The sequence below is a fragment of the Rattus norvegicus genome, chromosome 9 (assembly GCF_021556685.1).
Source record: "Rattus norvegicus strain SHRSP/BbbUtx chromosome 9, alternate assembly SHRSP_T2T, whole genome shotgun sequence".
Lineage (NCBI taxonomy): Eukaryota > Metazoa > Chordata > Mammalia > Rodentia > Muridae > Rattus > Rattus norvegicus.
In genome coordinates, this window is record NC_141542.1 from 83,070,377 (window position 1) to 83,095,203 (window position 24,827).

Genomic DNA, 24,827 nt, shown 5'->3' on the forward strand with positions numbered 1-24,827 from the left:
GTATCTAATAATGAATGGTTAGCCCTGAAAACACACATTCAGGTAACATAGAAATTGATCAGGGTGTACGGGAATGTGTATGTAGATATATGCATGTAACAACAAGTAATGTAAAGGAGAGAGCAAGGAGCAGTATGTGAAAAGGTATGAAGGGAAGAGAGAAAAGGGGAAAATAATGCAATTGTTTAATGAAAATAAAAGAAACACTAGAAAAAGAAGTCTTGACTACCAAATACACAAAGGCAGTTGGGCTTTTATACGTAACATGGAAATGACTCAAGTATCTTAGAAAATCCACCAAGACTGAGAGATTCTTGCTAAATTTTCTTCATGGGATTAAGTAACCATCAAATGTGGGACACAAAGAGCTTGATGCAGCATATAGGGTTATCAGCTATTTGCATGTGGTGAATTCTCTCCAAAGTGATTTCTCCTGGGCTTATAAGGACAGAGCTAACAACAAGGACTGGTTCAGAAGAGTTTAAAGAAACTCTGAAAGTTTAGTCAATATACTTCTGTATTCTCATGGATGGAAAGAATGAGCTCAGAAGCCTTGGTCCCTGTTGTCTGGATGAAAATTCCACCCATGACCTCAGATAGCTTTAATTACCTCCCTCAAGAGTTTTGTATGCAGTTCGCATTGGAGGTTAGGATCCCAGTATACGAATACTGAGCTGGGGAATCCGGTTCAGTCCAAGATGTAAAGTAATGCATTGTCAGAGACAAATTGATGAGATGTTAGCATTATTATCCATTGTGTGGTCATGTGGTGTAGTATTTTGATCCTGTACATGTATCATTTTAATTCACTTTCTATGAAAAGTAATCCATATATTTCTAATATTAGTGTTCTCTAAGAATGAAATTAAATGGAAAAGACAAATATAGGAGTGGGGGCTGCTTTCAGTTTCAAAGAGCTTTAGTTAGCAATACAACATGTTGTATGACGCTATTCCAGGAGAGGCATAAGAAATCATACTCACCCCAGATAGGTAACCAAAGACTTGCAAAGTCAACTTGGTAAACCAGAAGTATGGGCAACAGGTTGCTTTATAGGAACATGAACACCTCCAAAGCAGCTTCATCATCAAGATCCCATCCTACTATTGGTAATGGGTAATGCTCCATGAAAAAACTGGAACCCAAGTTATCTGCATAACTTGCAGGAAGCTCAAGTGGGCAAAAAGGATCTTCTCCTTAGCTGTCTTTACTGCTTATAGAACACTGGAGTGGGAGGGCTTGTAAGTCTTTTAAGTTTCATTGTCTTCCTGAAACCTTTGAGTTATTTCCTCAGGTGTGTTCGGGTTTTTGCTTGTATGTTTGTTTGTTTGTTTGTGATGTGTATATGTTTGTTGGGGAGGAGAGATGATATGTGACTGCAGTGCTTAGAAGACCAGAAAATGACACACAATATCATGAAGCCACAGATGTAGGTGGTGGATAGTCGCACTACTTGGGTGCTAGAAAATGACCTCAAGCCCCATTCAAGAGTACTCTTAACTACTGAATCATCTCTCCAGTCCTATTTGTGAGTCTCATTGGGCTTCCATTTAGAACATACCAAGTCTTAGAGCATGCTCTGAAGAACTAAATGCTTTGATTTGGAGGACATTGACAAATAACAGCTATTACACATCAAAAATAAGAGTAATAGGAGTTTTGATAGTGGAGCCATAATGAATAGATATATTCTGTTCATCCTGGAGAATATTCAATTGAGAAATGAACCTCAATTGGAGAAATGGGCAAACCTAGAAGAAAGGAAGAGGAAGAAAGAGAAAAGTAAGAGGGGGGAGACAGAAAGGGGAATGAGAAAATGAATAGAGGAGACAGGAAGAGACAATGAAGAACTGTACTGAAAAAGAAGACAGACAGAGGTTTGCAGAAAGCAGCAATGGGTAGATCTACAGAAGACCTAGTCCAGGAGGCGTTGAGCTTGACAGTAGATATTTGAAATAAAGTTGAAAGAACAAGATGTAATTTCTATATAGAAATCTATGAAACTGCGCCTAAAGACCTAGGTTTTGTCCTTTTGAATGCGGAGCGGCAGCGAAATCATCAGACAAGATCCTGACCAGGTAAGTTTTATGCCTTGTGTGTGAGTCTGCTTCACTGCTTTAAGCCTCTTCTCAGTTTCTTTTTATAATACAATATGCTGTCAACTTTTATTAATTATTTCTATACTTTATAAAAGGTTAAGGTATTGTCTATTCCCAAAAGAATAAAGGCGGCAACTACTGTTCAGGATGTGGAGAAAAAAGTCTTTGACACCATTGGTATGGGTGCAAATTAGTGTGCAGCCATTATGGGAAGCAGTATAGAGGATCCTCAAGAATAGAACTGTCCTGTGATCGTACTCTAACATTACCAGATGTCTGTCAAAGAGCTTTCCTCACTGACATGTAGATTATAGAACTGTTCACACTAACCGAAATATAGAATCACCTATGCTCGTCATTTGAAGAATAAAGAAGCTGCAATACACAGGCATAATAGAATTATTTCCATGCATAGAGAAAAATGAAATTCCATTATTTGTGATGACATGGATAAACCAAAGCAATGTTATGTTAAAGGAAATAATCCAGGCACATATGGATGGATACATGATGGTCTTACCTATGTAGAATCTAAAACTGTTGATCTCATGAAAGTATTGTAGTGATCTGTGGTTACAAGGGGCTGGGGAATGACAGGAAGTTACTGAGACATTAAAAAACTGACCACAAAATGTTAGTTAGGTAGAAAAGTTTGAGGATTTATTAAGAAATATGGTAACATTAGTTAACAATAATGCATTGTATGCCCCCCAAAAGACCTAAGAGTAGATTAGTGTTCTCACCAAAAAAATGGCAACATGAGTAATGTATGAATATGTGTGTATGTGAATGTGTGATTAGTTTAGTCACTTAATTTATATAACAACACATATTCCAATCATTTATTTTATATGATAAAATAACTACACATAATTGTATCTTTAAAATAGACAAGTAAAATAAAATATCTGATACCCATATGAAAATTAGAAACGAATGAACAGATAGCTTTCTGTAAAGTAAGGAAGCATTATATTTCTTCAGATAAATTCTTATCCTAATAGAGTTAATAAATTTTAATATCTTCAAAAAATTCTTATCCTAGGCAGAAAATTGCAATGAAATACATAAATCAAGTAGAATGCTGACACGTGTGCCTCATTTCTGCTCAGGGTACTAAAAATCACAGTATCAATTCACATTTTACTATACACACACCCACAGTCAGAGTCCAAATATGTTAGTAATTTAGGAAATATGGAAGTTTTAAGTTTACTGGGAATTGAGATGTTCTATTCACAGAGCAGCCATTTATCCTCAACTGCTGACATATAAGCAAAGCCCCATTCATCCTACTTATGTGTGAGAAGATGTAGTTTATGTCTTTTCCTCACTGAAACACTGTAGAACCAGTGTTGCACTCTCCAAATACTGTCTTGCCTGTCTTGTGTACTTCCAAAAGCCTGTATGACACAAGGAGAAAGGTAGCCAGAGAGTGTGGTCTGTGCTTTAAAGAAATGGGACTGGAAGAGTCCCATATTCATCAGAATTTATGATGAACCGAATATAAACCTCAATTCTCAGAGAGTTAAGATGGGCTTTTCTCACTAATCCAATCCTTGATACTTTACCTTGTACAATGTTATATTGATAAACTTTGGAGAAGCATAAATCACTTCTCCTAAGGTAGCTGAACCCAGCTTTTAACAGTAGCCAGGAATGTCCAGTTTGAGAATAAGACCACACCATGCTTATTAGCCACTGTATCTAGAGTCTGTACTCAGAGGAAGATCATGTGTTTTGTGAACCAGGATTTTGCTAATAGTTCTTATTTCTTTCAAGTATATATTTGGCATAGCTTTCATTCCATGCAAACGTAATGTTTGAAAACAGCTTTCACAATAGTCCTAAGAGAGATGTTTCTCAATCGTTGATAACGTTTTGGTTCAGCATGCTTTCTTGTACTTCCAGCTGTCTAGATAATAAGTGATTCTAAACATATTAGGAAATTGAAATGGTTTAGTAGGTCTTTGGACTACATGACAATGTTGACAGCTGCTCATCTATTTAAAAACTACTTGAGGGGGTTGGGGATTTAGCTCAGTGGTAGAGTGCTTGCCTAGCAAGCGCAAGGCCCTGGATTCAGTCCCCAGCTCCAAACAAAAACAAAAACAAAACAAAACAAAACAAAGCAAAACAAAACAAAAAAAACTACTTGAAGTAGGAGAGGTTTTCCCTAGTAGACCAGCAGTCCAGTCCTCGATAGCTGAAAACCTTACACTTTTGACTAGTGCATTGAGTTACATGAACTGTTCAAAACCACATAGAGCAGACTGATAAAAGGGTGGAAAACAGTTCCCTTATTCAGCTGACAGAGCACCTAATGCTAGTTTTTGCCATTACAATAAGTTTTCAGCAACCCCACTCTGTACCCCAGCAACTTCAACCATCTCTGTTTTGGTTGTCTGAAAAGGTCTATCACAACAGAGAATTAATCAACTAAGTGATACTTAGTATAGAAGGTGTTTCAAGGGCAAATGAAGGGTAAAACCTAATTTAAGATAGAAGATTTTATCAAGAGATACATCCTTGAGAAACAGCTCACTGTGGCGCTACTTTTTTATGATATTCTAATTTCTCATTATAACTTCAATGATATACTTGGCATATAGATCAAGCATACGCCTATCGAATTAATTTAGGGAATTGAAGAAATGGTCAAGCTGGCACATTTTGTCCCACAAGCTTGAGGACCCGAGTTCAATCCCAAGCACCCATGTTTTTAAAAAATGGTATATTCGTCACTTTTCTTTTAACGTGATAAATGACTTAAAAGAGAACATGGTTTGTTTTGTCTTATGGAAGGTTTGAACCCATCACGCCATTATAACAGGAAAGGCATAGCAACAGGCAAAGAAGGACTAACTGAAGAAAGAGTCTAACTAAATCAATGAGCACCAGGTTTCGTGTTCAGGCCCAGTATCAGGAGCCAGAAGTTGAAGGACCACATTCTCATCCATATACAGGAAGGAGGGGAGGGGGGAGAGAGGGAAGGAAGGAGGGAAACAGAGAGATATTAGACTGTAAACTCTCATTGCCTACTCCAGAGGCTTCCTTCACCAAGACTTTACCTCCTAGTGGATCCCAGACAGCATTATCATCTGGGATATTGTGGGGTACATCCCATCCAAACCACATCACGAAGCTCAAGTGTGATTACAAGAGGCTCCTTGGAGCTTGCCAATGAATCCATGACCACCAGATTCAGTGAGAGACCCTGTCCTAAAAATTACCCTTCAGATCAATTAAGAAAGACATTTGGACCACTAGCCACTATGTACTTGTGTACAAGAACAGACACACATGCACCTTTCTAGACATGAGTGCACTCACAGGAAATTCACTTACATTAATGCCAAGCAGGTGTTTACTTAGATTCCTTCTTAAATGTTGAACCCACTTTGACCTTTGATGCCAAGTAAAGCACACACCCTCTTCTCCACCTTGGGCAGACTAGCTCTTAAGTAGAATTGTTTGCCTGTTCACTGTCAGGGCTTGTCAGCCATGATCCTCAATGATATTCCCATCCAATCCCTCACAGCTCCAGGAAAGTGGCAGAAGCAAATGCAATAGAAGTAATGGAGAAAAAGAGAGGCAGAGCTGCAGCAGAATGGATCTCAGTCTGTTCAAGAAACTGAGTATCCTGAACGATATATGTGCTTAGTGTTTCCAGTAAATTGAAATCTGCCATGAATGAAATTATACTTCTGGGAAGAGACGTAAGCCTTTGTGCTTGAGATAGTCCTTTACCAGAGATGGAGACCCAAACCCACTCCCCTGTGTCTGTTAAGAGCTGGTTCACAGATAAAATGTTTAGCCACTCTCTATGTGTATTCATGGAATGGCACTTAATCTATCACAGCCTATTTTATCATCTCTAAAGCAGGAATATAACAGTCAAAGGGAGATGTTGGGGAATAAATTAATTCTATGTTTGAAATGCTCCAAACACTGGCAAAAGGGAGTCAGTGTCTGCTAATACTGTTTTACATTCCTCCTGTTGAATGTATCTGGTGTTAAAACTGACAAACAAGCATCAAAGACAAAAGCTGTGTCAATTTAACCATTTACCAATGGAGTCAAAGTGAACACTTAGATCTGTACAAGACTAGCTGAAAATTGACCATTCAATTTAATGTCCCTTTTAGAACAGTTCATAAGTTGCTTTTTTAAGACTAAATCCCACATAGCATTTACATGCCTCATAGAAAATAAAATCTAGAAAATGCATTTTCTTTTGTATAATAAAACCCCAACAGAAGTAGAATTTACGGGGATACAGAGTATTATTTTCATGACTGGGGGCACTGAGTTTCTGAATAATCACTTCACTCTTTGTTCAGTAATTCCTCATTTCCTTTGGGATGAAGTTGACTCTTTATAAGTTTAGGATTGAAATTTTACTTTCATGTGTGATTACTGAGTTCAGTTTTGGAAAGATTAAGAGGATAGTCTTTAGCGAAGCCAATATTGTTCACATTGTGACTATGCCCTATCCTGTTGTCTGTTGCAACAACACCACTGCTCAAAAAGTAAACACAAACCTGCTTAGTTCTGCCATGGCAGGATGAAAGCAGCCCTTGTCCTCCTGGGAGTGAGTGCAAATGGCTGGGAACCAACAACACTGCACTTGGAGAAAGAGATGGTAGTAGGGTGCAGTGTCCTGTGAACTGCAACTTGCTGAATTTTGCTCTAGAGGATTCTTTTCGTCTCCTTGCTAACAAGGGTAGAAGACAGACACATACACACATGCAACACACACACACATACACACACACATACACACACACACATACACACGATATGTACTTAAACACACACATGCATGCACTGTTTTTGGAAAATAATAGCACTTTCAGAGATCGAAGGAAGATACTGAATTTAAAGAAAATGACTATGATATTTTGTTTTTAACACTCATTTGTTAAATACTAGAAGGTTCTTTTATCTGAAAAAGATCATGATCTCTGCTCTACCATTTTTATTATTGTTCTAAAACCAACCTAGAAGCTGAGAATGGTGGTGTGCTTCTTATCCCTGCACTCTAGAGGCAGAGACAGTCAGATCTCTGGGAGTTCCAGGCCAGCTCCTACATAGTGAGTTCTGGAAAAGCCAAGAAGCCAGGGTTATATAGATAGACCCTGTCTCAAATAAACAGACAAACAAATAAGAAAAACAAAAACTAAGAAAACAAGCAAAGGGAAAAACCATTCTAATCATTTATTTGTAATCTAACTTTTAAGCGGTCTTAAATTATTACATATACTATGCTACATAAATTTCTCCTCCCAGTGATTCTGTCATGGATGGATAATAGATGATAGATGGATAGATAGATAGATAGATAGATAGATAGATAGATAGATAGATAGATAGATAGATAGATGACAGGTAGATAATTGATAGATGTATAAGAATGTTTGCTAAAATTTTTGCACACAACTTTTTATCTCCAAGTTAATCCAGATACCTTTCAAAAGGAAAAAATTTTAGTCGTCATTCTTGCTAAATTAATTACTGAACTATTATAAGGAAGGAAAAATTTTGTCATGTTTCTTTTCAGTGGTAGGACTTGCTTTATCACTATTTAGATGTTAAGTCTTCTCAGTTTACTTACCCACCAATAGACATACTTATTTTATATTGTGAGTGTTCAGAAGCCAAAGGAGCTAATAATGAAGAAACATTCAATACGATCAATATTTGATGCTTTGAATCACTCTTGTCACCTCCTGCATTTATGTGAATTTACTGTTTAACGGTTCACAAAGGGACTGGGTAGATATTTCAGTGGTAGAACATCTGTCTAACAAGCCTAAAGCCTCACATTTGATCTCTGGTACCATAATCAAAACAAAACATTCCAGAACAGACAAAAGAAGAACCAGTTCATGCATATCTTCTGCTTGAATTTCCCTCTGGACTCTAAAGCTACACAGAGGCTATCTATTGGGGTCTCATGGCTTTTAATGATAGCATGTCTTCCTCGGATCTGGCATAGGGTATATTCTACTGGAATGAACACATGCCAGTCCTGGGGAAAAGTCATAAATACACACAGCTTTACAAACCCAATGTGGAAGAGCTGGACTCGATGGATTTGCACACTATACATTTTTGTAGTCTTGCCCACGGTGAGGGTGGCTGCACCTGGACACTTGTAAGATAGAAAAGAAGCCTGAAGCCGGCCAGTAATGCTGTTCATCTCCTGGAACCACTTTAGTGGAGAGTTTTCCATATGACCCTCGGTGGCATTTTTTTTTCCAGCAGAAGCCAGAGTGACTTTCAGGTTTTGGAATGTCAAAATAAATTTAGGACTCTATGGAGAAGATTTAATTAGTTATTTAAAAAAAATCCCCCTCCATCCTGTGCGTCATAAAATCAATGCAGACTGGGCTAGAGGCCCAGCCTTTTTTAAAGCTCGCTGCATATAATTAACAATTATGAATATATTCTTTGGGGAAATTACACAATCTTCTACTATTTATTAGCTGAGAACAAGTCGTAATTGTACTCTTCCTTGGATATTACCCTTAAGAAACATTGTTAATGTGACATAAAAAGATATGAAAAGCATTCAGTAGTTTGTACATTCACTGCTCAGTGTCACATGCTTAAGATAGTGCCCAGCAGCTCACAAATAAATATTAGGAAATCAATCTTGCAGTTTCATAGTTACCCAAATTCAAAAGAGAAAACTTGCAAGTTGTTTCTCATTGATATTATTAGCATGCGTGGGTCAGAAATTAGCTCATGAATTTTCTTTTTATTTTAACAGAAAGAAGCCAGAACATACCACCAGCCCTTTGAGTATACAACATAACAAACGTCATTACTTTACAACTTGATTAGGTAAGGCCCCATTCTCTCTACCATAAAAAGTGACCCATCCTATGAAAAACACTTCACTTCTTTGCTAACCATAGTTCTTTGAATTTCTAATTAAAGGCCGATTTATGTTTTAAGGAAGAAATACCATTTTGATTTTCATAGCTAATAGACTGGGAAATATAAAATACCATGTAAGAATTTTTGAACTGGCTAAATGAAAATATCTTGCTTTGAAATAAGGATTGAACCAAGCCCCTCTCGTCAGCTATGGCTAACTGTAACTATGTTTTCTCTGCTCCTATCACGTGCTAGGCATATGCCTGCATGAGTTTATGTAAATTAATTAATTTACTTCCTTATATCAGCCCTGTGGGCTAGGTAATAGATGATTTTACACAGGGACCTGAGACAAAGGGACAAGAGGCAGAGCACACCAAAACTCTGCACGTGGGAGAAAGAGCCCAGTGGTGATTCAGGGATGGTTACCTGAGGAGGAAATGCCCAAGAAACAGATTCCCCTGTGTTTTACATAGATTCCCTCTGGGTTTACATAAGAAGGTGACATTTGCTGCCGAAAATGCAGGTAATGTAAAGCAGGTGTAATTTTATTGTATAAGTTCACCTGTCACATATCCAGTAATTGCATAAATAAATGCATGAACGCTCTAGGTCAGTTTACAAACAGAAACTATGTTTTCCTTTTCTTTGCACTTTTTCACAAAGAAACATTAAAATAAAGGCAGAATAAAATTACACAGAGATTACCAGGGAGTGATCACTCATTCCAGAAAATGCATTTGAGTTTCAGTTTAACTCGTTCTTATTAAAGGTGTTGTACTATCTATAGCTGGCCACAACAATGTTTACTTTATTGCTTCCGTTAACTCATTAGCTTAGTTTTGTGTGAAATTTTTTATAATGATTTCATTGCAAAAGACTAACAACATGCAAATACCAAAGCACTGCACATCAATTAAACAGCTACTCACATGCAGCTATCTTAAGGGCTTTTTTTTTTTTTAAGAAACCATGATAGGAGGAAAAGCTCTCTGCTTTCTTCTCACGTCCCTGCTTTCTTTCGAGCGAGGGTTGGAATTATAAGGGTACATAGTGTCCTCTGTGTCTTCTACCACGTGTCAAACAAACACAGCACAGTTGCACCGACATTCCCAGTGTACAGAGCTGGCGTCACTCTGCAGATGTGGCATTATAAGTCACCTTCACTCGGTTGTATTTAGACGCAGGCATACTGGCACACGGAGGTCCGTTTGGCTCACATTCCGGCTGTTACCATGGTTACTGCTTTACATATTACTCTCTGGTGCTTATTATTACATCTAAATATCTTACAGCACTTCAAAGATTCAGTGCTAACATAGCTTTAGCATGTCTTATGAAACGTGTGTGGAATTCGTGTATAAGGGAGCTCATGCTCTCTGTAGACGATGCCATGACAAGCCCTTTTATGCTTTGTTTTTCCACCTGGAAACACATCTTTTAATTGGCATATAAGGATTTTTTTTGCTACTCTACTGGGACCCATGATTTTCACAGTTCCACCAGGATATAATAATCGGCATAGTTTTATTTCTCCATAGGTGAAATTCTGACTATTCCTAAAGATCATATAAATGCTACAAATGAAATTTGAAATACTTAAAGGAAAAATACATTTTGGGAGGTCCGTATTATTGGCTTACATTTCCTTAAAAAATAATTACGGAAGGGGTTTTAATAAAAATTCTTTGTTTATTATTTTCTAACACTACACTTAATTCTAGTATTTGCTCATGTGGACATAGTTGTTTATCCCACCGCATTTTTGGGAATTTTTGTGTATATTGGAGGCTTTTGTTTAAAAAATCAAGAGGAGATATTATTTATGAAAAATGGTATCTTGGGAACATGAAGATTGACCCAGTGCTTCTGCAAAAGTAACTGTGCAGGCATTTTTATTTAGGTATTTAATAGCACATGATCACCTTTGACACCACTAATTCCTCCAAATGAAGGATTATACAGAACGGAGTAATCACAGTGAAAATGTCATAAATATCATCCTTTGACATTGTTCACTAAAGGTGCTAAGTACTATATTGTGTCGACTTTGAAATGAAGTATTTCCAACATAGCACATGCAATCTCAAATGCAAAGGTAGATCTTTGTCTCTGAAGTTTATTCTGTGATTCCTACGAGGTCAGCAACTCCTTTCACACAAAGCTCACTGGACATTATGGTGCACTGTTAATCACGCTGAAAATCAGCTTTGCTAGCTTCAACCACCTGTTACGGGCATATGGCTTGACCTCCTTAAGCCCCATAGAGGAGCATTACGGTACTTACGATTGACCAAATAGTAGATGGCAGACACTTGTCGTCGTTTGCACTGCACCACATCATCTCAACATTGTTTCCTCCCTCTGATGGCAGAAACTAATCATGTTCTGACCTTTGTCACCAGCACCTAGGCCACCACCTCTCAGGTAAGCTCTCATTGGCTGGAGGGAAGACTGGGTGTACAAGGGTTCCTGGGGAACATGGCAGATAGATGCTTTGCGCACAGAATACCCACAATGCACATCAGCAGTGGTTGGTGCCTCTTCAAGGCTTCGTTTATTTGTCTTAGCAGAACCTATTGCTTTTTTGGTGCTTAAGAACTTTCCTGGTTTCAATCCATAATTTTTCTGATTTTATAGTATTTTGAAAAAAAACTTTGTGGCTTCTTTTATCATCTCAGAGCTTAATTTATGATACAAAAAGTTCCAAAACAACATAGAAAAGTTAGGAACAAGCTAGACATATGGATAGAATGAGAATATTTGAAGTATAAAAAAATATGTATTGTTCTTGACGTCTTTTACCTAAGTAAATATTGTAATCCGACACAATTCAACATAACTTAGATTGGACATTCATCAGAACATTTATATCTTTTTTTATTTATAGCTGGAGGGAGTTTATCTTTTAAGAACTGTTTTGTGAAAGTGGATGAGGTTTTTAGTTTAACAATATCCCGAGGAGCTGCACTTGATGACTATTTATACTGTTGGGAACACTTGGCAACAGAAAGATAAACAGAATGGCCACAATGCGCCAACCAAGCGCTAACCAAAAGAGGATGGCCATCTGGTCTTCCTCCATCCTCCCTGAAAATGAGCGCCTCGGCCTGCACTGATCACTGCCTCATGAAGATTGTCTGTGCATTCTACAGAGACAATTTACGAGATGCGTTATGCACTCTAAAAATAACTTTGATTGGTAACTTTAGGATGTCTGATGGCAATTTGACAAAAACCTATTCTACTCTGTGCCAGGAGTTGTTAATCAATCTGGTGCCCAGGTCTTTTGGCTCTTATTGATCAAGAGCTAAGCCTGGGTGAAGAATTTAAAGAAGGATCGGTACTTAGTTATCTGGGGACAGGGAAAAGGAGATTTGCCCACATCCTCTGGCAAGAGTTAAAATAACTCTGACAGTCCTCCTACTTAACAAGCTGAGTCACTAGAACATTCTTCTGCTTCCTCAGCAGTCCTCAGCAGATTGTTTGGGCTGGAGTTCTGGAGGCAGAGGTGGGAACCACCTGCTATAAAAGACTGCTGTGATTAAGGATTGTCTTTTAACAGTTTGGCCAAACAGAAACAGGAAAAGAAAATATTTGGTACTGACAAGCACCTATTCGAATGTTTGGATACAAGAATAGGGGTCCAGGATAGCTGAGAAGGTTCAGTTGAGTGTAAGTGGGGGCCATCATACTTAGCAACTTGAAGTCCACTTCCAGGGCAGAAGCAGAAAATCAACTCCTGAAAGTTGCCCACTGACTTTCACGCACATGATGAGGTACCTGAGTGCACACACACACACACACACACACACACACACACACACACACACACACAAATAAGTGAATGAACAAACAGACAAATAAGTAAAACAATGGTAACCCAGTCATGCTTATTATCCAGCTAATTGGCACTGAGGATAAATCATTTAAAGAGGCAAGCTAGTTGCTGCTTTAACAAACTAGTCCAGCTGGACATCTGTACTCAGAAGACACTTGCTGTCCAATAGTGGTAACCTTGTCTCAACCAATGTATATCCTGGGTTGTAATAAATCAGAATGCACTTTTGCTTAAACAGAAAGGTTCTTATAGGTTCCTGATCAGGCTTTTAGTAGAATGCTTTGGTTTACCAAAGGGAAGCATGAAGAAATTTATTTTGACTCATCCTTCAGGTCTCAGGTCTAGGCCACTACCTGGCAGGGTCACACAGCAATACTGTCATTACATGGGAGAGTGGACATATGTATGCATCATCTGGTCTCTCTTCTACCTCTCATTAAACGACTAGTAAGTTTGTTAACATGACCTCTACCTATATAACCTTATCTAATTCTAACTATACCCACTGTTAAGACCTTGGAGTTTTTGTTGTTAGTTCCTTCTATTAAAACCTCACAATGGGATAAAAATCTCAAAATATGAATTCCTGAGAAATGCAATCTAAATCTAACCTATAGAATTCTTCATACTCCAAGGACAGATAAGAAAATGGACATCGTGTGTGTCTAAAGGTAATAGCTGCTGAATATGAACGATGGCCACAGTTCTCTCTGGGCCCTACAGCTTCACCTCTCTGTACAAGCTTTGACTCCACATGGTTGTCAGTAAAGACAGGCTTTTCTTACTGCTTTTCACCCAGGTATGGGTCACCAGTTTGCTTCTCCTTTAGTGCCAGATTTATGCCATATTTCCTTATCAATTTTTAGACACCTCAACTTCAACAGAATAAGCTATGACCACTAAAATAGATTAGACAATATATACATGGTTGTCAGGATACTAAACCTGTAGGTGGTGGAAAGAGGAGAGCTCACTGCAAAAAGACATGATGGTGCCCTAACACCTCCAAAGCACTAAAATACCTGGAAGAAATCTATTGGCTCTCTTCCCCTTAGCTCCTATGATGTCCCCTTGTTTACATTGACAACTGGAATGCCCATTACTGTATGGAATGTCCCATACCCAATAGATGTTCCAAACTGTGCAAGGACTTGCAGGGTCCTGTGACGGTTTTGTCTGCCCTCTGCTTGCTACTTGGAAGAGAAGGTAGGGATTAAAGGGAGTACACACCAAGAAACCGGGTGAAAAGAGAGATGAAAAACCCAGAGATACCAGCAAATAGGCAAGTACCTAGAGGGAGTGTTTCCCAAGCACTTAATATCTCATCTTCAACCCTACCAATACTGCAAAGATAAAAGCCCCTGAGGCTGTACTCAGCCCTCGTGATGAAGGATGGACTAGAGAGACTTAGCAGGAGGGCAGGAGGTGTGCACATATTTATAGCTGTGCGTATGTTCACACACACACACACACACACACACACACACACACACACATTTCAAAATACAGAGTTGCGAAAAAGCCACGTTGCTATAAAACTTAGTACCCATGTGGCTGAGATTACGATATATTCACCTCAAAGTCCCGTGGTAATTCAAACTAATTGTAATCCAGGACAGTATGTCTTCTGAGAAACTTTGCAGCCCACCCTTCAGCTATTGTCCCAGAGTTCTGGCTATATCCTCAGACGCTTCATTGCCGTCCTCTATAGCTGTGTGATCAGTTTGTATCCTTTTTGCAACCCAGGCTTCTAATGGTGGACACAAAACACAACAAAAAACCATCGCGCCTGTGATCCCAGTGCTTGGGAGGAGTTGTGGGGATTGTCAGTTGCTCAATCAATGCTGACCCGGCTGCCTTGTGTCAAAATCAAAACGAAGCATCCCCCTTCTCGCTGCTCACTGGAGCAATTTTTCAGTCCTCGTTGTCTGACTTTAAGGTAACTCCTGTGCAGGGCACATAGTCTCAATGAAATATGCAAACTTTTCCAACCAGCCAACTTTTCACTAGAAAGGAAAAAATGTGCAGTTGTAGTCAACCAGGACCCAGACCCCTGGTTTTGCTTCATTGTTATCTGTAATCAACTGCTGGGAAGGCAGAGACCAAGAAGCACAAGGCGAGTGGACCACATTTCTCAGTCATCTCAGCAAAAGAAAAAAGGGTGTGTGGGGGGGCATACTGCCTACAGCTCAGAATAAAGAGAAAGTGGTTTTGTAAACTGCTGAGGTTCTAGTAGAAATTTGTGACTCATTACCTTTGTATACATGGGTCAAATAGCTTGAGTTGTGGCAAAAGCAGATGTCTGTCACACCATAGAAATATAATTATGAATCATAATTCCTATGTCATGTTAAAGTAGTAAATGTAGTAGGCAATTTTATTTATCAAAGTTAATTCTTACAACAGTGTATGGATGTTTCTTTTTAAAATAGCCTTTATAAAAATAGTAATTTCAAAATCTATATTGCTCTTCATCTTCATCAAAAGAAGTCACGACAGGAACTCAAACAGCAGGATCCTGGAGGCAGGAGCTGATGCAGAAGCCACGGAGGAGTGCTGCTTGCTGGCTTGCTACTCGGGGCTTGCTCAGCCTGGTTTTCTATAAAACCCAGGACCATTAGCAAGGTCCCACCCACAAAGCATTAGGCCCTCCCCTGTCAGCCTCTAAGAAAATTCCCTACAGCTGGATCTTACAGAGACATTCTCTCAACTGTGCTTATTTCCCTCTTTTCAGATAACTATCTTGTGTCAAGTCGACATAAAACGATCCAGCACAGTCTTATTTCAATGTTGTATAAAAGTAATTCTGTGACCTCAGTAGTGTATAAAATCAGCTTATTTGCTAATTAATTCTTTCACAAAGTGTTACTTTCCTGTGACTGGAGAATGCTGGGGGTCATGATTAACTGCTATGGCTTCACACTCAGGGTGTCATCACTGGTTATTTCTTGACAAGTAATTTTTTTCCCCTTTGAGAGTTGATGGCACTTTTACCACATACACTGAGGCACTAGAGAGCATTTAAAATAAACCCCAAGAGAGCTGGTGATTTGCTAAGTAGATGAGGGAAAATGAACTGTGAGAAGTTTGAGAGGCAATGAGTAAAAACCCCGTGGTTTGAAGGTGGAGGCAGATGCTTTCTGGGTGTGTCTGTCAAATCTTCTGAAATGATGTATCTAGCCATGATAATTTCCTGTAATCGTTTCTACTCCCTTTGCTCCCACCTGCACTGATGCTTAATGAATGTCAAGGATTCCAGTTGTGCTCAGTAAAAATTACTCCAGAAGGCAGTTTGATTCGGAGGCAGTTGTAACCTCTGTAAGGGAAACTGAGAATTCACTAAAGCAAATACTTCAGTGAGCGGGTGCCAGAGCCTGAGTCATTTTCGCTCACTGTGAGCAGAGCATGAGGCCAGACCCAGTAGTAATCAACCCTGAATGAAGAGTGAAGGGCAAAACAGTACAAAGGAGCTTCTCAGTGGCACAGCACTGTAACTCTCTGACTCCTGGCTACCAGAGAGCAGTGTTTAGGTAAGTCTCGATGGGTTGCTCCTTAGAGACATGTATTTACAATTGCCATGAGACTCCTTTTGGAAATAAGTTTCAAGGAATCTTTGTTGACAAACCAAGAGGAGATTTCAAGTTCCAGTGTCAGATTCACACATGCCTATATAAAATGTCATGCACACATATAAAATGGATTGTTTATGTTCGAAAAAATTCCTCTTAGAACAAAGCATAAAGACAAGCACATTTTTCAAGGAAAATAGCAAACTTGCATGTATTTATTTAAATAATAGTCTTATGGTAGAACGGACTATTTTATAATATAGAATATTTGTGAAAGTCTGGGGTTAATGCACTAACGTATACACCGGCTCAAGATTCAATCCCTAGTCCTGCAAACAAAAGCAAAATAAAAACATTAGCTGAAATATTTATGCATAGAAAAAATGTGTTTACCTTTATTCTCTCCACTATAGTTTTCGATTACGGGAAGTCTATTCTTCAGCTAATGAGCCAGGCATCGACCAACCACCACTTTCTCCTAAGCTTCCTTAGCAGTCTGTCATCAGAATTCCCACCATGTCTCATGGGCTCACTAACTGCAGGGGGCCCCAACCTGAACTCTTAGTTCCTATTAGTTCTCAACCATCACCCCCTTCGCTTCTTTATAGTAGCCATGTGATCGTTTAAGGGTTATCACTACCCTGTAAGAAGTTCCCACTACATTTTAAAATAAATACAAATCCTTCACCAAATTGTCTATGAAAATAGTTCTTACAGCACTCTATCATTGTCTTAAGCAAAATGCACCAAGCACATTCTCACCCTATGGCATCTATGCCCAGAATACGCTCAGGTCCTTCATGAGCATTTTTACCCAACAACGTTCTCCCTTGCTAAACAGAGCATCCTTACTGTCTTTGCATAGATAGCAAATCCATACAGCTTCTCCTCTGAGGTCACCCCCCCAACAGATCCTTGCAAAAGAAGATTGTTTAGGTAGCTGGAGAGAAGGGTTGTCACACAAGCATGGGGACTTGAATTCATATATACAGCACCCATGAAAAAGCAGGCCTTTTCTGTCCAAGGTTTCTGTCACAAGTCATATCGCTTAACCAGCCTCACCTGTCAACTTCCTCTCCCCACTTCCTCTTGTGGTGAAAAACCTGACATTCTTCTACTTTTTCATAGCTAGGCAACTGATAAAATGTCAACATTGGTTGAGTTTAATAAAAGGTAAATTGAACATTTTGAGTCTGTTAAAAAATAACATATTTCCTTTTGTTCTTGTTACTTTCTAGAAGGGTATATTATTTTAATTTTACATATCTTTATTCTGTTTTGAGATGTTTATTGTCATGTTAGGTACTGATTCCAGGGCATTAAGCTTGAGTAGGCAATTACTCTACAATAGAACAACATCATAAACCCATCAGATGTGGTTCTATTAAATATTGTCACATCTGTGCCTACAATTAAATTGGATGTTACATATAAGATATGAATAGTTTGTACAAAGAAACTAATTGCACTGTGGTTTTTTTTACTTGAAAATATTCCATCTCATACCCTTGAACTAATTATATACATTTCAGGCCTTTGGGGATTTAAGAATTTTTGGTCACATTCTGTCGCTTCAGAAGTTTGGCAGAATGCAAGTAGCCAGCCATAAAAATTGACCTTGTTTTTAGAATTCACTCCAGGGTACAAAGACATGTCTGTTGAAAGAGAGAAGTCAAGCTGTATGTGAAGGTTGACCCATTTGGATCTAACTTGAGTTGTGGGGGAATTCCAAATGATTGGGATTTTATAAGCTTCCTTTCAGACCAGACTCACTGATGTAGTAAACAGGGCAAATTTCAACTTAGTTCTGAGTACCTGTGAGTCACACTTACAGCCAGCAGCAAGCACGCCACAGCACATAGTCTGCCCCAAATCCACAACCAATGAGAAAGAAAAGAACTTGCTGTTTATATAACTCAAAGTTTACTGTTACATGGCTTGTACTTTACCTTTTTCGAAGACACTATCTGATATAACTAGCTGGGTTTAAGTTCCCATCAATGTCACAGTTTTGTATCTATTTAAATGTATATAATTTTAGATAGTGTGTGTTTACGGTCATTTCTTTGGTAAAAGTGACTGGGAAGACTGCTATTTTTTTGGCCCCTATTCCTTCTCCAATACTGTATTTATTGCGATTGAATTCTTCAAACTTGTGTGTCTTCCTCAATTGACAGTGAGCTGTTTATGGAAAGAGTCGATATCTGTTTTACTTTATTTTTATTGGCTATTTTATTTATTTACACTTCAAATGTTATCCCCCTTCGAAAAAACTCTATCCTATCTTGTTCCCCTGCTTCTATGAGGGTACTCCCCCACCAACCCAGCCCATCCCACCTCAACACTGGGAAACAAGCCTTCTCAGGACCAAGGACCTCTCTTCCCATTGATGCCAGACAATGCCATCCTCTGATACATATGCAGCTGGAGCCATGAGTCCTCACAATTGTACTCTTTGGTTGATGGTTTAGACTCTGGGAACTCCAGGGGTTCTGTTTAGTTGATATTGTTGTTCTTCCAATGGGGTTGCAAACCCCTTCAGCTCCTTCAGTCCTTTCTCTAACTCTAACCTCCATTGGGGTCCCCATGCTCAATCTGATGGTTAGCTGCAGGCATCCTCATCTGCATCAATAAGGTTCTAGCAGAGCCTCTCAGAAGACACCCATATCAGGCTCCTTGCAGCAAGCACTTCTTGACATCAGCAATAGTGACTGGGTTTGGTGGCTGCATATGGGATGGATCCCCAGGTGGGGCAGTCTCTTCGGAAATCTCTGGGTGGCCATTCCTTTAGTCTCTGCTCTCTACTCATCCCAATTTAGTGTTGAACATGCCTGTCTCCATGAAGGTTTAATCTGCTCTTATATCTGAAAATTAAGTGTTCAAAATAACCTCATTAGACTTACACTGAACAACAATTTTTAAAACTCCATTGCTCATTAAAAAGCAAGATATTCTATAGTATATTTCAGTGAAGCAGAGATCTTCACAACATTGAACATGGCTTAAAAGATTAATAAGGAAATACCATTCAATATATTATGAAAGATGGTGTTTTATTCTCTTCTCATGAAAGCATCTCAATAATTTATGTAGTTAGATAATAAATAAAAATTAAGACATTGGTTATAAGGCAATTTTGTAACATACCTATTTATGTTAAATAGATATGTTAATTTGGAACATACCCCTTTCACAGATTATCCTAATTTAAGATTAGGCGTTTCTAATTAATACATCATTAGTTTATTCCCTCATAAATCAACCCATTTTGATACGAAGCACTCATAATTCATGCCTACCAGCCCTTTTCCCAAAGCAACAGTCCTAAGAGCATCTTCATGCTTAGTTATGTCTTATTCTGGTTCCCATTTCATTGGGCCATTATTGGACCAGTCCCTCTAAATAATAAGGCTGAATAAGCCACACCCTACTTCTTCATTTTTCACAGATGCTAAAGGCCTTCAGAACTGTAGGAAACAATCTGTGCTTTGCATATGTCCCATATTTAGTCATCAGCAGACAGATGTGCTTGAACTTCCTTTGTGCCGGTGGACCAAGTACTATACATACAGAGATGAATTAAACACAGCCTTCCTTTCTGCAACTCACAGCCTTGTGAGGGAGACAGATGGGATAGTGAAAATCTTCTAACCTAGAGTGAAGAATAGTGTAAAGAGAAGTGTAAAGGGAAGGTACCAATTGGACCATTGGAGTGTCTCTACAATCATTTTTCCTATCTTAAGTTTTCAAAAGTAAAGCAAATTTGGAGTGGGGGAGAGTGGGCATCCTAGTTCTCCTTTAAGTTTCTTGAGCTTTCTTCTGCTAAGTCCTATTCATGCTCTACATGCATATGCTGCCTCTCATGAGAGGTATTGTCAAAAAAGTTGTCTATGCACCCCTAATCCCCTTCACCCACCTCCCTGACAGCATATACCAAACTATATATTTTTGTTGGTTATTTTGTGACCTCCTATAACAATATCCTTTCAAATATGTTTCCAATCCCCAGACACACTAAGTCCTTTCCTTGAATGTTTTAAAGAATAAATTCACTGTCGGATGAATTAGAGTTGTGATCTTAGGCATCTTAGCATCGTACAGTCTACCCTCCCAGTGTACTAAACAGGAACTGATTTTGTAATGTTTATGACAGAATGGCATTCAGCATTTGCTTAATCACATGTATTTTCAAAGACTACATGAATTTCCAAACATGCACACAAACATATGCTGTGACTGGTGGTGGTCTGCATCTGGTCACATCTACTGGACATGGAATAGGATTGTCATCTTAGCATTTGTTAGTAGCAACATTCGGAGATAGCCAGTGCCTTCCCCTCATGTGGAGCTCAGATTTATAAAGCAAAGGGTTCCTTATCCCTGTGATGTAACACTTATGGCCTATAAATGTCCCTTGGAGTATCTGTAATTCTACACAATTTTCATCAGATGTGTACCCAGAGGAGATTTGATTTCACAGTATTTTGTTAGGTGATACTCAACAAAATCTGAAAGTCCTTGGATCACAACTGAGGCTGGGTATCTTTAGAACAGAATCATCCATTTCCAAAATCCAACTTATAATTTACTTCCTAAGCTTTGTTTCCTGGTTGTTAGATTTATGCTAATTTAAAAACATTAACTAGGTTATGATGATTGATCTTCAACATTATCAGTAATGACATAGGGATTAAATTTTATCTGTCCATTACTTCAGTAGTTTATCATAGAGTTATGAAACTAACCTTCCGGTTTGATGCCATGTGTAAACTGACATATGTAGCAAGTAATAGAACCATGATTCTATCTCAGTTTTCAGTTGGGGACCTTTTACTTAACTCCCTGCTTCTCTATCATCTAAGTTCAAATCCTTAATTAAATACCACTAGTAGAGCTAGAGTTCTAGAGTATATTATTTAATAAGTACTTATTTCTAATAGGTACTTGATCTTTTGTGTGTATGGCCGAGATGTAGTGCGCAGTTGTGGACTACATGTTGCATACCAAAGTCACAGTAGAACAGTCCTTTTTCAGTTTGGAGTAATGGGTCACATGGTGAGGCAGCATTTAGTGAGCATTTCCAGCCAGCTTGGGATTATGACTCACTTGTATCATACAGGTTTAACAATAACTTCACACTGGGAGGTTTTGTAGTCTGTGCCCATCATCATCAGAGTTAATGTCTCCTGCGCCCACTAACTTTCTTTATACTAATTTCTAATTAGCAGGGTGTGTGAAGAGGAGTGAGTCACCTGGTAAGATTGTAGGATATTCTACACTCAGCCTGAGAACAGCAGGAAGGACCTGAAACAAACACGGGTTTTTCAGCTTTGCTTTTTTCATGCCGTTATGAAAATTACCTTCGATTATACATGGAGGACAGAGGGTAGCAATTTGGAGTTTTTACACTGTTTATTACCAAACACTTATGCTTAGAAACACACTCAGCATCCACAAAGATACATGATACTCTCAGTGATTAAACCAAGCATCTGTTGTGTGGTTCTGGGATGACTGATAGATAACTGATAAGAGTACAAAACATGGTTGAGCCTCCATGAAAAGAGAAGCAATATTCATTTGCTTAATTATGTTATGAAACTGGCTGTTTGATTCTTTTGTTCCTCTCTAGATAAGTAGCAGCACACAATTATATACCCTCTCTTTTAATTGAGCTTCATGCTTCATGATGATAGGGTGGAAGGTCTCAAAGGAAACGCCCTACAACTACCTGTGCCAAGGACACCATAGAAATCGAGACCTGTCTGTCTGACACATAATAAAATTTTCCTTTATACTTGCCAAGCTTTTCCTTTTGCCAGTTTTCGACAGTATTTAATGATGCCTGCTAATAACTATAATTGGTGACTAAATGTTTTACGAACTATCCAAAGACAAAGTAAATCCAGAGATTTAATCCAAAGACAAACAGTGAAGTTTGTGACTGTGTGGTATTCCTAGGAGAGAAGTTCTACTTCACTTCATCCCTCTCAGCCTGCACATCTGAATTATCTAGGTACGGTCACAATTGTCCTCCACACATTACATCTAGAACCACCTCGCATTTGTCTCCAAAGCCATTGATCTGGAAAGAAAGCTAAGCGAGTATTCTTTAATAAACCATTAGTGAATGCTAAAAAATAGGCAAAAATAAACACTCTAAGAGCAATTTGAATATGTCCATAGTCTGACCATTGTTTTACAACATGAAATTGTTGCCTTTTAAGAAAGGGACATTTTTAAAAAGAACATCCCTTCAAAATATTTCTGCCTCTTTCAAGTAGAATTATATGCAAGGTAAAAATAAAATCACCTTTTTCCCTGTAAAGTAGAATAAAAGTGTTCTCTCTCGTGATTGGACTCTGTCAACTCATCGAAAAAGTCCTAGGCAAAAAAATATAAAAGACACAATTTCTCTTTGTAAGAATAGTCACGTGACCTTCCAGTATATGTGACTTCACCCTTTACTTCAGTCACTCTAAAGTGATGTTTCTAGTCTGTTTTTCTTGCCCCTTACTGCTCTTTCCTGAAGTAACTAAACTGTCTGAAAACACTAATCTTCAACTTTTATCACAGTTACCAGTTAAAAGAATAATTTGCAAGCCCCACCCAAGAAACGCTAACTTAGTGTATGTATTTTAAAAGTAGCATATTGAAAAGCAGTGTGTTGAGGATGCATTGGAATGGTTGATAACCTAAGAGCGTTTCATTTTGATAATTTGAAGAGACCTTTCTGAGATGGATTGAAATACTTGGGGAGCATCTGACCTCTCTGCACTCTGTTATATCTACTTTGTCTTCTTCTGTCTGTTCATTTGTTCCACTACATGTTTCTATAGGGTTAGGACTTGAGTTGTATCTCCTCCACCATCCTCCATGGCTCCAAAATGAAGTTCAAACTCACTCTTATCTCTTGAGCTGATGGGGGCCAAATATCCATCTCTGATGGAACCTTTCTTCTTGTGTCTGCCTCGTGGTAGGCAGTTGATGACTAACTCACTCAACCCCCAACTAATATTTGAAACCCACTCTATGATCTTTTGTAGGCTTTTATTGTCCTGTAATGTATTGGTTCTGTGAATCTTACTTTAACTAACCTCTTTCATACTTGGAAAGGAGGGTAGGAGAAAACTCCAAATTCTTAAGTAGAAAGGTAGAAAAATGAGAACTAGCCTCTTTTTCCATAAAATGTGTTGTGATTTGAATGTGATCCTAGATTTTCTTGGGGAAAAAACGAAGTCATTGGTAACTCAGAAAGATGTTAGAATTGTTTGGACGGTTTCTTTCTGTCACCTCTGCTTTCATGTTTCTCTTCCTTAAAGAATGGAGGCAATTTGACAGCTGTATCCTGCTTTCTCATTTCCACATGCCCAGAGGGCCTGTGCACTAAGGAACTACTTCTTCATACACTTAAAAATATCTCCATTCCTTTTTCTAAAGAGCAGATAACACAGGACTCATCAAAGCATACACACAGTATTTTTCATGTGTAGCACTCAGACATTCTGATGATAGATGGAAGGATAGAAAGATGATCTGTAGTTCAAACCAGCTGATATGCACTGTATGTTCTACTGCATACATCTGCTTTATAAAGAATAAAGAAAACTAACAAAAGCCTGATTACCCATGGTCACTAACATAAATCATTACTCATTTGCCACTTTAAAGTTATCACTTTCCCATCAGCAATATTTGTGTGGAAACGATTAAAAGAATATTCCAAGAAAGATGAACAAAAATATATCTTAAAATTAAAAATCACCTAGAAAGCATATTTTCCTGCTAAAGAATACTCACATATAATCTCTCTGAACAATCTAAAATATTACATTTTTATACATGATTTTTCAGAGGAAGAGACTAATTGATTCTGTTTTGTTTCTAATATACTTTGTGTATATGACTAGAAGCTTAATATGCAACTTTCTCAAAAAAAATTCACCTTGAAGCAAAATATTAGAAGGTAATGTGACAATAATTATTTCCTTATGATATAGCTCCTAGTTGATTTCAGAGAATATTTGATAAATGTCACCAATCAGTCATAATAAAGAATGAATAGCAACAACTTAAAACTGTGGAATGCTAGAGGAAACATTGAACTCCTGAGGAGGGCATGTGGGAAGGTTCAGATTTTCTGTACATTATAAACTATCAGAAATAAGCAAAATGTAAGATATTTAATTTCTAAACTTCAATACAAGTTATCTCACTGTGGAGATCCTTCCCACCTGAGTCAATCGTGTAACAAAACCCAATATTTAAACAGTAGTTTCCTATCTTTGGAGACAGACTTTTGGACTGCCTGTGGTCAGTTCTAATTTTTTTCCTCGCAAACACAAAAACATGAACTCTTTTACACAACGAGACTGATGTTCAAGACAACTCCTCAAGTTTCGAAAGAGGGTATTATAACTTTAAGCCTAA

The 24,827-nt window shown here is 38.3% G+C and overlaps 1 protein-coding gene across 56 annotated transcripts in view; it reads left to right on the plus strand.

The window, feature by feature from the left end:
- The window catches only part of Map2 (microtubule-associated protein 2), a 258,236-nt gene that overhangs the window by 164,360 nt on the left and 69,049 nt on the right, over positions 1-24,827 (plus strand). For 38 of the 56 annotated variants that reach the window (XM_087564816.1, XM_087564831.1, XM_087564821.1 and 35 more), the window contains 1 exon segment: positions 8,878-8,951. The gene's annotated coding sequence lies outside the window, so the exon portion shown is untranslated. 56 annotated transcript variants of the gene reach the window in all.